At 38.5% G+C, this 13,767-nt stretch overlaps 1 long non-coding RNA gene across 1 annotated transcript in view; it reads left to right on the top strand.

The window, feature by feature from the left end:
• The first annotated feature begins 236 nt into the window (after positions 1-236).
• LOC136792132 (uncharacterized) overlaps positions 237-13,767 on the top strand; it is a 95,247-nt gene continuing 81,716 nt past the window's right edge. Inside the window, exons 1-2 of the long non-coding RNA XR_010835389.1 lie at positions 237-434; positions 3,499-3,763. This is a non-coding gene — a long non-coding RNA (uncharacterized lncRNA). The remainder of the gene's footprint in view (positions 435-3,498; positions 3,764-13,767) is intronic.

Here is a 13,767-nt window from a genome sequence, read left to right as displayed (position 1 = left end):
TTTCTCCATAGTGAAAAAGTAGGTATGGATTTCAGAAGAAGATCTATTCAGAATTAATTAGTGTCTACATACTTGAAGTTTATTTAATATTGTCTCTGAGGGACATGAAGAAAAGTAGAAGAGGAAATATCTCTTACAGTTTCTATGCTCAAAGAGCTCTCCCAAATTAATTAGCATTGTTTTTGTGGACAATCAGTAGTCAAGGTTACTCACAGCCCCCCTTTTTTCTTTTACAGGTGACAAGAACAGTGGTATTGCATATCACACATTGAACCAGAGAATCTTTAGATAGAGATGTACAGATGGAGAATCTATAGATAGGCTTGTACTTCACTATAGATTCCCAGATAGTGAGATGTTTTTTCCTTCTTTGGAGCCAATAGGATTTAAATAATATGACACTGGGATTGTCAAGTTCCTGGCTAAATTTACAGGTGAGAGAGGAGATACTTCTGAAGTGATTTTAATGCAAATAAATACCACCAGAATAAAATGAGAGCCTTCCCTCAGACAAAATTGAAGCAGAACAGAGCTGTACAAACTCTCTGCTTTCCTGTATTGTGAGTGGAGGGAGATGTAACCTTTCCACAGTTCTGTGTAAATTCTAGAAGCCTAGTCTGTCTTGATTCAGTTGTAGAATTTGCTTCCTGAAATCTCTCTTCAAACTAAAAATCTGCTTTCTTGACTCATTTGTTTAACCCCTGTGATATATGTTAAATTTGTGGGCTTTAAAATGCAGAAGGAAAGCTGGAGCTGGGTTCAGGCAGCAGGGGGATATCTCTGGTCTCGCATACAACCTTTCTTCTGACTGGCAATGTGAAATGTATTATTGAAAAAGACTGGTAGCTCAAGGTACTACTTGGTGTTTCCCCTTGGCAACAAGCAAGCAGCAAACTGTAGGGAAAATTGCTTCTATTCTGCTGGCACCTCCTACCCTGGTGAAATGTAACATGTAGTCTATGGCACAATGAGCCCTAAGAAATGAATAACTCACTTGAAGTAATTTCTCTGCTCTACCATGTTTTCAGACATCTCTGCCTACTGTGGAGAATATAGGTACCGTGTTTTGACAATCACCAATAAACTGGGGGAAAATTAGGGTAAGGTACTAAGTGAAGGTGTGAAGTTGAAGGATAGCCATCAGGGTCTACTTCCTTGCTACACAATGTGTGGTCTGAGAACCACATCATATCACCTGGGAGCTTGTTAGAAATGTAAAATCTTGGGGCCACCCCAGACTTACTAAATCAGAATCTGCATTTTAACAAGATCCCCAGGTGATTCATATATATGAATTAAGTTCATATACATGAATTAAGCTGCTTAAGTTAAAAAAGCAGCATTATTCTAGACTAGTAGTGCTCAAACTTGACTGCACATTAGAATGTTCTGGGGGAGTTTGGAAATATCTTGATGCTCAGGCTAAACCCTAGACCAGTGGTTCTCAACTGGGGGTGACTTTGTCCCCAAGTGGACATTTGGCAACATTTGTAGACATTTTTGTTTGTCAAAGCTTTAAGGGTGCTACTGACATCTAGTAAGTAGAGGCCAGGATACTGCCAAGTATCCTACAATATAACAGACAGCCCCTCATGGCAAAGAATTATCTAGCCCAAAATGTCAATAGTGCCAGTATAGAGAAACATTGTTCTAAACCAATTAGATGAGAATCTGTGGGGGTGGGAAATAGTATCCATATACATTCTAAATTCTTCCCAAGTGATTCCAATATGCAGTCGTAGTTGAGAAACTATGGTAGAAGATTTGTTGATAGATAGCCATCAAGACATGGAGTTGGGATTTAAAAGGTCCAGAGAGATGATGTGGTTTCAGAATATTAAGGTAGGTTGAGCTCTTGTGTGTGTCTAGTGATTTCAGTTGTGAGGGAGGGAGGAGTGTGGGACAGTGAAGTAAATGGGACTGGTTAGAAATCAGAAAATTGCCTGGACCTTAAATAAGCATATTCAGAGACTTATTTTATCTATATCTAGCAGTATGGAAGGAACTAAAGAGTATAAATCAGGACAAAAAGCCTAGTCATAGAGACTTTTCCAGTGATTTTTTTTTCTGCACAGCAAACCACTCCAAAACTTATTGGCTTAAGACAACAATTTCTTATTATGTATCATGGTTCTGTGGCTTGACTAGGATCAACTGGACAACTCTTGCTTAGGATCTCTCACGCAGATGCTGTCAGATATTGTCTGAGGCTGCAGTCTTCTGAAGGCTTGTCTGTGCTGGACATCTGAGATGGCTCACTTACATGGCTGGCAGTTGATGCTGGCTGTCGCTGAGAGCTCACCTGAAAGCTTATCTGGGGCTGTAGGCTGGAGCACCTCCACATGACCTTCCCATGTGCTTTGGACTTCCCTCAGTTTAATAGCTAGGTTCCCAGAGGGAGCATCCCAAGAGCAAGTGTTCCAAAAGGCTAAAGCAGGTTTGAACCCTTGTGAATCAAAGTCATAAGTATATACTATATATCTAAAGTGCTAAGGACAGTTGATGTTTTCTTAAGAATTTTACTTTCTGAGAACTGAAACTTTTATATAATTAAATTCATATACTGTTAAATCCTGTTGACTTAAGTTCCATCAATAAGATTCAGAGATTATACATGTTGGAAAAAAATTAATACTGAAATAATTTGTGAAAAAAGACTGGTAAGAAAATATAAAATATCAATATGTTTTCTCTTTTTATGGTTATAGTAAGGGTAGTAGTCAGGAGGTCTGTTTACTAAGAAAATAAACTTTAAAAATTTAAACAAAATTGTTTTTAATGACCAGGATGGCTGCTCATTATAAGTGACTCATTCACTCATTAAGCTAACCATGAAGAAAGATATGGTTGGGGGTTCCAATTTGTCCATAATGTATTTAAAATAATATAATAATGAAGACAATTTTATATTTAGATTTTTTGATAATTCAGACCCATTTCCGCTAAATAAACTTTTTTTTTGGGAATTATAAATCACAGTCATCTCTCTGAGACAGTTCACATTCCTGGTGGACAATGAAAAAGGTTATAAACTCGATGGGAATGCAAATGTGTTGTTTACATTTTCTGAAAAGATCCAAAAAAATGGTCATTCAAAAAAGTTAAATCAACTACAAATCTTGGGATATTCTTTTTTTAAAAAATATTCTGTTGGTTTTCATGAGAATTTGTGAATACATAAGGTATTTATTTCCATCAAAACAACTGACTCCCTGGGTTCTTGCTCTATTCTATTAACAATATAAGTTCCAAAATTTTATTAAATAAAGTGGTTCATAATCAAGAAGTAGTATTGCTTTTTGGTTAGACCAAATGAATAATACTTTGCAGTAATCAATTTATTCTGCACTTAGTTTATGAAAAATATTTCACCAATTCCTTAAGACTGTTTTACTTTTCCCATCATACGAGTAGGAACCATAATCATTATGAGAGTGAATAATTCCTACCTACAACAGGGCTTTACTCAGGAACAATTTTGTTATGTGTTCTTCACAGTTATACCACCTCAGAGAGGTATCACTCAAAGAAATCTGGTCTATAAAGTTGTGCGCAATCTTTGACAGAAGAGAAATCATCAAAGCTCAACATGTGGACCGGGGGTTTCAAGATGGTGGAGGAGTAGGTGGATATGGAGGTCATCTCTCTCCAAAGATGCATCAAGAATACATCTATAGATGCAAAAATTCTCACAGAGCACCACCTGAAAACTAGCAGAAGATATTGGACACTGGAAAAGACTATAAAGATCCCTGAATAACAGGTAGGATGCAAAAAAAGAAGGGAGAAGGAGGATGAGAGGAAGTGGGATGGGACATGCACCACGGGGCAGGGGAGCTGAAGCAGAGGAGAGATTCCTGAATTTGGGGAAACCCCCTTTCTGATGGGGAAATCGATTGGGACAGAAGGAAGCATTTGAGCCTGTCAGAAGAGGGTGAAGCAGCTGATCTGTGGCAGATGGGACAGAGTGCAAAATACACAGATGGTCCATACCATGGCCCTAAGTGCCCCAGACTGGGACATGTGCTCACAGGTGTGCAAAGGGGCTGGGAGCTGATGCATGGGGATTGGAGAACAGGCCCAGAGTGAGAACAGTTGTTAGCTGTGGGGAAATGGACTGAGGGGATGGGAGGGAAAAATCTGCAGAAGGGAATGCCTATGAAGACTGGACTGTCATGGAAGCAGGGTGCTATTGCTGAGTCACACACAGGGGGAGGGGCCACTATTGTAACCTTTCTCTTCCCACACACTGACACCTGCCAATGACAATAAAAGAAGCTTGCTGAGGACTAGCTCTTTTATGCTGACTGAAAAGCAATAAAAAAAAGTCCCCCTTGGGCTTCCCTGGTGATGCAGTGGTTGAGAATCTGCCTGCCGAGGCAGGGGACTCGGGTTCATGCCTCAGTCCGGGAAGATCCCATGTGCTGCAGAGTGGCTGGGCCCGTGAGCCAGGGCCACTGAGCCTGCACGTCAGAGGCTGTGGTCTGCAATGGGAGAGGCCACAACAGTGAGGGACCCATGTACCACACACACAAAAAAGCCCCCTCAGAAATGGCCCTCATGTGCCAGCTACAGGGCAATAAAAATAAAAAGCCCTCTCAGGGCTGGCCCTTGCATGCCTGCTGCTGGCAGCAAGAAAATGCCCTGCCAGAGCTCACCCTCATGCGTCTTACACCAGGAACCAGAAAAGACCCTCACTAGGGCCATATCCATTGTGCCCATGGCTGTCAGCTTCCCTGTGCATTTGGCTCCACCAGCGTTCCTGCAATCCAAGCAGTTATACCACCTTTGCTCCTGGTCCTCACAGGGGCAGACTCAAGAGCTCCAAAGCAGCCTGACTCTTGAGGGTGGACCACATGCAGATGTGGGAATAAAACCTAAGCTGAACCCCAGGGATGGGGTGACTAAGGAAGAAGATCAAAAATCTTTCCATCAGCTGTACAAGCTACAGATTAAATCCCCACGATCAGCTAAGTAGACCCTGCATCTATGGAATATCTGAGTAGACAATGAGTGTTCCCACAAATGAAAACGGTCTAGCCCTAGAATCTGTGGACTTTGGGGACAAGCATACTCAGGAATTGGACCAGATCAGAGTCTGAGTTGTCCACACAGGGCCCACAGCAATTCCAGAGACCAGCCCAGAGGCAGAGGAGAGCATCTTGGGGAGATTGAGATGGGCTGTGGTTCATGGTTTGTGGAAGGACACTTACAGCAGAGACCCCAGGGGAACAATTATTACTATTAACTTTAGCATGTTTTGATTCATTCTGTTGTTAGTTCTAGATTTTTGTGGGTTTTTTCTGGTTTCTTTTTCTTTTTTGTTTGTTTGACTGCTGTTTTAGGTTTTTTTTTTTTTTTTTTTTTAAGTCTTTTGGGATCTCCCTGTTTTATAACATACTTTTATTTATAATTTTTAATGCATTTCTACTTTTACTTTTTCTGTTCTATGTTCTTTTCCTTTATTGTTTCTTCCTCTTTTTCTTAAATATATTTTTCTTTTAAAAAATATTTCCATTTCTACTTTGCTTTTCTGTTGTCCTGTTTTTTCCCTTTTTATTTTATTATTATTATTATTTTAAAATCATTTTTATTGGTTTGCTCAGTTTCCTTGCTTTATTCTTCAGTTAGCACACTGCTTTGGTTTTGTTTTAGGTTATGTGTTTTTGTTCATTTTAATCCTAATTGTTTGATTTCACTTTTGAGTTCTTCTATTTGTCTGGTTGTTTCCTTGCTTTTTGATTTATTTGGCTCTGTTTTTGTTTCTTTTACATGTGTGTGTGTTTCCTTGTTTCTGTTTTTGTTCATTTGATTTTGTTTTTACCATTTCTCCAGGGTTTTGTTTGTCATTTTTTTCTTTAATATATTTTCTATTTTAAAAAATATTTCTGTTTCTATGCTGCTTTTCTGTTGTTCTGTCTTTCCCTTTGTTCATTTTCTTTCTTTTTATATCATTTTTATCAGTTTTTTCTTTCTTTGTTTGTTTCATTCTTTAGTTAGCACTCTGCTTTGGTTTTGTTTTTTGGGTTTGGGTTTTTTTCAGCTTTCTCCTTAATTGTTTGATTTTGTTCTTGGGTTCTTTTGTTTATCAGTTGTTCTCTTGCTACTTGATTTATTTGGTTCTGTTTTTGTTTCTTTTGTGTGTGTGCATGTTTCCTTGTTTTTTACCATTGGTCTGGGGTTTTGTTAGTCTATTTTTTTTCATAAATACCCTTTATTGCTGGGATGAACAACTTACGGGGGTTTGGTCCCTTGACTAGAAGTTGGGCTATAGGCTCTGGAGTGGGAACACCAAGTCCGGGATGCTAGACCACTAGAGAATTCCCAGCCCTAAGGAAGGTTAATCACCAAGATCTCTCACAGAAGCCTCTATCTGAATCCAAGACCTGGTTCCACCCAACTTCAAGCAGATTCCAGCACTGGAAGCCTCATAGCAAACAACAAACAAGACAGGAACACAAACCCACTCATCAGCACACAGACTACCTAAAGTCATTCTATGCTCACAACACCCCAAAACACACCATCTGACACAGCCCTGCTCATCAGAGAGAAAAGACTTAGCTCCACCCACCAGAAAGAAGGAATCAGTCCCTCCCATCAGGAAGCCTACACAAGACAGTGGACCAACCCCACCACCAGGGGCAGAGAATAGAAACAAGAGGAACTACAACCCAGCAGCCTAGGGAAAGGAGACCTCAAATACTGCAAATTAGACTAAATGAGAAGAGAGAGAAATATCTTACAGGCAAAGGAGCAGGATAAAAATGCACAATACCTGGCTTCCCTGGTGGTTCAGTGGTTGATAATCTGCCTGCCAATACAGGGGACACGGGTTTGAGCCCTGGTCTAGGAAGATCCCCCATGCTGTGGAGTAACTAGGCCCATGAGCCACAGCTACTGAGCCTGTACGTCTGGAGCTTGTGCTCCACAAGAGAGGCCACGATAGTGAGAGGCTGGCACATCATGATGAAGAGTGACCCCTGCTTGCCACAGCTAGAGAAAGCCCTCACACAGAAACGAAGACCCAACACAGCCAAAATAAATAAATAGCATTCCCTTTAAAAAAAAATGCACAAGACCAAATAAATAAAGAAGAAATAGGCAAACTACTGGAATAATAATTCAGAGTAATGATAGTAAAGTGATCTAAAATCTTGGAAATAGACTAGAGAAAATACAAGAAACATTTAACAAGGACCTAGAAGAACTAAAGAGCAAACTAACAGTAATGAACAACACAATGACTGAAATTAAAAATACTCTAGAAGGAATCAATAGCAGAATAGCTGAGGCAGAAAACAGATAAATGAGCTGGAAGACAGAATGGTGGAAATAACTGTCACAGAGCAAAATAAAGAAAAAAGAATGAAGAGAATGGAGGACAGTCTCAGATATCTCTGGGAAAACGTTAAGCACACAAACATTCGAATTTTAGGAGTCCCAGAGAAGAAGAAAAAAATAAAGGGTCTAAGAAAATATTTGAAGAGATTATAGTTGAAAATTTCCACAACATGGAAAAGGAAAGAGTCAATCAGGTCCAGGAAGCACAGAGAGTCCCATACAGGATAAACCCAAAGAGAAACATGCTGAGACACATATTAGTCAAAATAGCAAAAATTAAACACAAAGAAAAAATATTAAAAACAGCAAGGGAAAAGCAACAAATAACATACAAGGAAATCTCCATAAGTTTAACAGCTGATCTTTCAGCAGAAACTACAGGCCAGAAGGGAGTGGCAGGATATATTTCAAGTGATGAAAGGGAAAAACCTACAGCCAAGATTACTCTACCCAGCAAGAATCTCATTCAGATTTGAGGGAGAAATTTTAAAATTACAGATAAGCAAAAGTTAAGAGAGTTCAGCACCACCGAATGCGCTTTATAACAAAGGCTAAAGGAATTTCTCTAGGCCAGAAACACAAGGGAAGGAAAAGACTTACAAAACAAACCCAAAACAATTAAAAAGTCATAATATGAACATACATATCAATAATTATCTAGGGCTTCCCTGGTGGCGCAGTGGTTGAGAGTCTGCCTGCCAATGCAGGGGACATGGCTTTGTGCCCCGGTCCAGGAAGATCCCACATGCCGTGGAGTGGCTAGGCCCATGAACCATGGCCACTGAGCCTGCACATCCAGAGCCTGTGCTCTGCAATGGGAGAGGCCACAACAGTGAGAGGTCCACGTACTGCAAAAAAAAAAAAAAAAAATTATCTTAAATGTAAATTGATTAAATGCTCCAACCAAAGCACACAGACTGGCTGAATTGATACAAAAACAAGACCCATACATATGCTGTCTACAAGAGACCCACTTCAGACCTAGGGACACATACAGACTGAAAGTGAGGGGATGGAAAAAGATATTCCATGCAAATGGAAATCAAAGGAAAGCTGGAGTGGCAACACTCATATCAGACATAATAGACTTTAAAATAAAGACTATTACAAGAGACAAGGAAGGACACTATATAATGATCAAGGGATCAATCCAAGAAGAAGATATAACAATTGTAAATATCTATGCATCCAACATAGGAGCACCTCAATACACAAGGCAAATGCTAACAGCCATAAAAGGGGCAATCAATAGTAACACAATAATAGTAGGTGACTTTAACACCCCAATTACACCAATGGACAGATCATCCAAACAAAATAAAAGGGAACACAAGCTTTAAATGACACATTAGCCCATATGGACTCAGTTGATATTTATAGGACATTCCATCCAAAAACAACAGAATAAACCTTCTTCTCAAGTGCACATGGAACATTCTTCAGATATGTCACGTCTTGGTTCACACATCAAGCCTCAGTAAATTTAAGAAAATTGAAATCATATCAAGTACCTTTTCTGACCACAGTGCTATAAGACTAGATATAAATTACAGGAAAAGAAACTGTAAAAAATACAACACAAGGAGGCTAAACCATATGCCACTACACAACCAAGAGATCACTGAAGAAATCAAAGAGAAAATCAAAAAATACCTAGAAACAAATGACAATGAAAACATGATGACCCAAAACCTATGGGACACAGAAAAAGCAGTTCTAAGAGGGAACAATCCTACCTCAAGAAACTAGAGAATAAGAAATATGTAAACAAGAAAAATCTCAGATAAACAACCTAACCTTAGAACTAAAGCAATTAGAGAAAGAAGAACAACAACAACAAAAAAACCCACCCCCAAACCCAAAATTAGCAAAAAGAAAGAAATCATAAAAATCAGATCTGAAATAAATGAAAACAAATGAAGGAAACATAGCAAAGATCAATAAAACTAAAAGCTGGTTCTTTGAGAAGATAAACAAAACTGATAAACCATTAGCCAGACTCATCAGGAAAAAAATGATGAAGACTCAAGTCAACAGAATTAGAAAGGAAAAAGGACAAGTAACAACTGACACTGCAGAAATAAAAAGGATCACAGGAGACTACTACAAGCAACTATATGGCAATAAAATTGACAATGTGGAAGAAATGGCCAAATTTTTAGAAAAATACAACCTTTCAAGCCTGAACCAGGAAGAAATAGAAAACATGAATGTACCAATTATAAGCACTGAAATTGAAACTGTGATTAGAAATCTTCCAACAAACAAAAGCCAAGGACCAGATGGCTTCACAAGCAAATTCTATCAAACATTTAGAGAAGAGCTAACACTTATCCTTCTCAAACTCTTACAAAATATAGCAGAGGGAGGAACACTCCCAAACTCATTCTATGAGGCCACCATCACCCTGATACTAAAACTAGACAAAGATACTACAAAAAAAGAAAAATTATAGGCCAATATCACTGATGAATATAGATGCAAAAATCCTCAACAAAACTCTAGCAAACAGAATCCAACAGCACATTAAAAGGATCATACACCATGTTCAAGTGAGGTTTATCCCCGGAATGCAAGGATTCTTCAGTATACACTAATCAATCAATGTGATACACCATATTAACAAAATGAACAAAAAAACCCCCATATGGTCATCTCAATAGATGTAGAAAAGGCTTCTGACAAAATTCAACACCCATTTATGATTAAAAACTTCAGAAAGTGGGCATATAAGGGACCTACCTCAACATAAAAGCCATGTATGACAAAACCACAGCCAAATTCTCAATGATAAAAAATTGAAACCATTTCCCCTAAGATCAGGAAGAAGACAAGGTTGCCCACTCTCACCACTATTGTTCAACATAGTTTTGGAATTTTTAACCACAGCACTCAGAGAAGAAAACGAAATAAAAGGAATCCAAATTGGGAAAGAAGAAGTAAAACTGTCACTGTTTGCAGATGACATCATACTATACATAGAAAATCCTAAAGATGCCACCATAAAACTACTAGAGCTAATCAATGAATTTAGTAAATTAGCAGAATACAAAATTAATACACAGAAAACCCTTGCATTCTTATACACAAACAACAAAATATCAGAAAGGGAAATGAATGAAACACTCCCATTTACCATTGCAACAAAAACAATAAAATACCTAGGAATAAACTTACCTAAGAAGGCAAAAGACCTGTATGCAGAATACTATAAGACACTGATGAAAGAAATCAAAGATGATACAAAGAGATGGAAACATACCATCTTCTTGGATTGGATGAATCAACATTGTGAAAATGATTCTACTAACAAAAGCAATCTACAGATTCAATGCAATCCCTCTCAAACTGCTAAGGGAATTTTTCACAGAACTAGAGCAAAAAAAATTTACAATTTGAATGGAAACACAAAAGTCTCTGAATAACCAAAGCAATCTTGGGAAAGAAAAACTGAGCTGCAGCAATCAGGCTCCCTGACTTCAGACTATTGTACAAAGCCACAATAATCAAGACAGTAAGGCACTGGCACTAACACAGAAATATAGATCAATGGAACAGGATAGAAAGCTCAGAGATAAACCCATGCACATATTGTCACCTTATCTTTAATAAAGGAGGCAAGGATATACAATGGAGAAAAAACAGCCTCTTCAATAAGTGGTGATGGGAAAACTGGACAGATACATGTAAAAGAATGAAATTAGAATACTCTCTGACACCATACATAAAAATAAACGCCAAATGGATTAAAGACCTAAATGTAAGGCCAGACAGTATAAAACTCTTACGGGAAAACACAGGCAGAACACTCTTGACATAAATCACAGCCAGATCTTTTTGACTCACCTCCTAGAGTAAAGGAAATAAAATAAAAAAATAAACAAATGGGACCTAATGAAACTTAAAACTTTTGCACAGCAAAGGAAACCATAAAGAAGATGAAAAGACAACCTTTAGAATGGGAGAAAATATTTACAAAAGAGGCAACTGATGGAGGATTAATCTCCAAAATATACCAGCAGCTCATGCAGCTCAAAATCAAGAAAACAAACAACCCAATCCCCAAATGGGCAGAAGACCTAAATAGAAATTTCTCCAAATAAGACATACAGATTGCTAAGGACACATGAAAGGATGCTCAAAATCACTAATCATTAGAGAAATGCAAATCAAAACTACAATGAGATATCACCTCACACTAGTCAGAATGGCCATCATCAAAAAATCTAGAAACAATAAATGCTGGAGAGGGTGTGGAGAAAAGGGAACCCTCCTACACTGTTGGTGAGGATGTAAACTGATACAGCCACTATGGAGAACAGTATGGAGGTTCCTTAAAGGACTAAAAATAGAACTACCATATGACCCAGCAATCCCACTACTGGGCATATACCCTGAGAAAACCATAATTCAAAAAGAGTCATGTACCAAAATGTTTATAACAGCTCTTATTACGATAGCCAGGACATGGAAGCAACCTAAGTGTCCATCAACAGATGAATGGATAAGGAAGATGTGGCACATATATACAATGGAATATTACTCAGCCATAAAAAGAAATGAAACTGAGTTATTTGTAATGAGGTGGATAGACCTGGAGTCTGTCATACAGAGTAAAGTAAGTCAGAAGGATAAAAACAAATACCGTATGCTAACACATATATATGGAATCTAAAAAAAAAAAAAAGTCATGAAGAGATTAGTGGTAGGATGGGAATAAAACACAGACCTACTAGAGCATGGACTTGAGGATATGGGGAGGGGGAAGGGTAAGCTGTGACGATGTGAGAGAGTGGCAGGGACAAATACACACTACCAAATGTAAATTAGATAGCTAGTGGGAAGCTGCAGCATAGCACAGGGAGTTCACCTCTGTGCTGTGTGACCACCTAGAGGGGTGGGATAGGGAGGGTGGGAGGGAGGGTGACACAAGAGGGAAGAGTTATGGGAACATATGTATATGTATAACTGATTCACTTTGTTGTAAAGGAGAAACTAACACACTATTGTAAAACAGTTATACTCAAATAAAGATGTTAAAAAAAAAAAGATGTGGCACATATATACAATGGAATATTACTCAGCCATTAAAAGGAACGAAATTGAGTTATTTCTAATGATGTAGATGGACCTAGAGCTAGTCATACAGAGTAAAATAAGTCAAAAGGAGAAAAACAAATACAGTATGCTAATGCACATATATGGAACCTAAAAAATGGTACTGATGAGCCTAGTGGCAAGGCAGGAATAAAGATGTAGAAGTAGAGAATGGACTTGGGGAAATGGTGTGGGGAAGAGGAAACTGGGTTGAAATGAGAGAGTAGCATTAAGGTATATACACTACCAAATGTAAAATGGATGGCTAGGGGGAAGCTGCTCCATAGCACAGGTTAATAAGCTTGATGTTTTGTGATGACCTAGAGGGGTGGGATAGGGAAGGTGGGAGGGAGACTAAAGAGGGAGGGGATATGGAGATATATGTATACGTATAGCTGATTCACTTTGTTGTACAACAGAAACTATCACAATATTGCAGAGCAATTATACTCCAATAAAGAAAAAACAAAATCAAATACATGTGGACCAAGGAGTTTGGGTGAAAGAAGGAAGGACATTATGAAAAGAGCCATTGACAAGGATTTGAAAGGTTGAGATCTAGTTCCAACTCTGTTACCACTTAGTTATAAGCCTTGGGACTTCATAGACTTCATTTGATTTCATAGACCACTCCCAATACCTCCCAAACTTAGAGTTGGTCAGGGAAAGGGAAGATGCAGCCCTGATTTTCCTACCATAGATGAGACAGTATCCACAGTGCTTAGAAAGTGAATAAGTGCTGTGTAATGAAAGGGTCACATCCCCTATTACCCACACTCTGATTTTCAGCAATCCCTTCCTGGAATTGGTAGGAGCAGCTCTCTCCTTGAAATAAACAGGAGTCATTTGTTCACGCGTTTTGCAAATAAAGGGCTGTTAAATAACAGCCCTGAGACAGTCTGTTCCCCAACAGAAACAGAAAAACATGGAGCATTACCTGAACCTAGAGAGAATGAATTCATAATAAAATAAGACTTTACTCCATGCAACATTTCTTCTCTTCTTAGACTGAAGCCATACATGTGTAAGTTAATGGTTCCATGAGAGAAGTAGACAGTGATTAGACATAAACTAAAAGAACAAATTACTCTGAGTCTAGACTAGTTATTTCATTTCTGCTCTGTGGTGCAGATGCATCATCCACTCTTTGCTATCCATAGACTTATTCTAATACTGAAAACACAAAGTATTTCTCAAGGTATTTTTGGTTAAGTCAGGGAAAATATACGATATCTCCATTCTCCTTATCCAACCCAGAACATCTCAAGTACTGAATGTTTTCTCATTCTACACTTGCATTCTGGCAGAGGGAAGAACAATAAAGGT

This window comes from Kogia breviceps, chromosome 11 (genome assembly GCF_026419965.1).
Source record: "Kogia breviceps isolate mKogBre1 chromosome 11, mKogBre1 haplotype 1, whole genome shotgun sequence".
Classification (NCBI taxonomy): domain Eukaryota; kingdom Metazoa; phylum Chordata; class Mammalia; order Artiodactyla; family Physeteridae; genus Kogia; species Kogia breviceps.
This window is presented reverse-complemented; position numbering and strand designations above follow the sequence as displayed.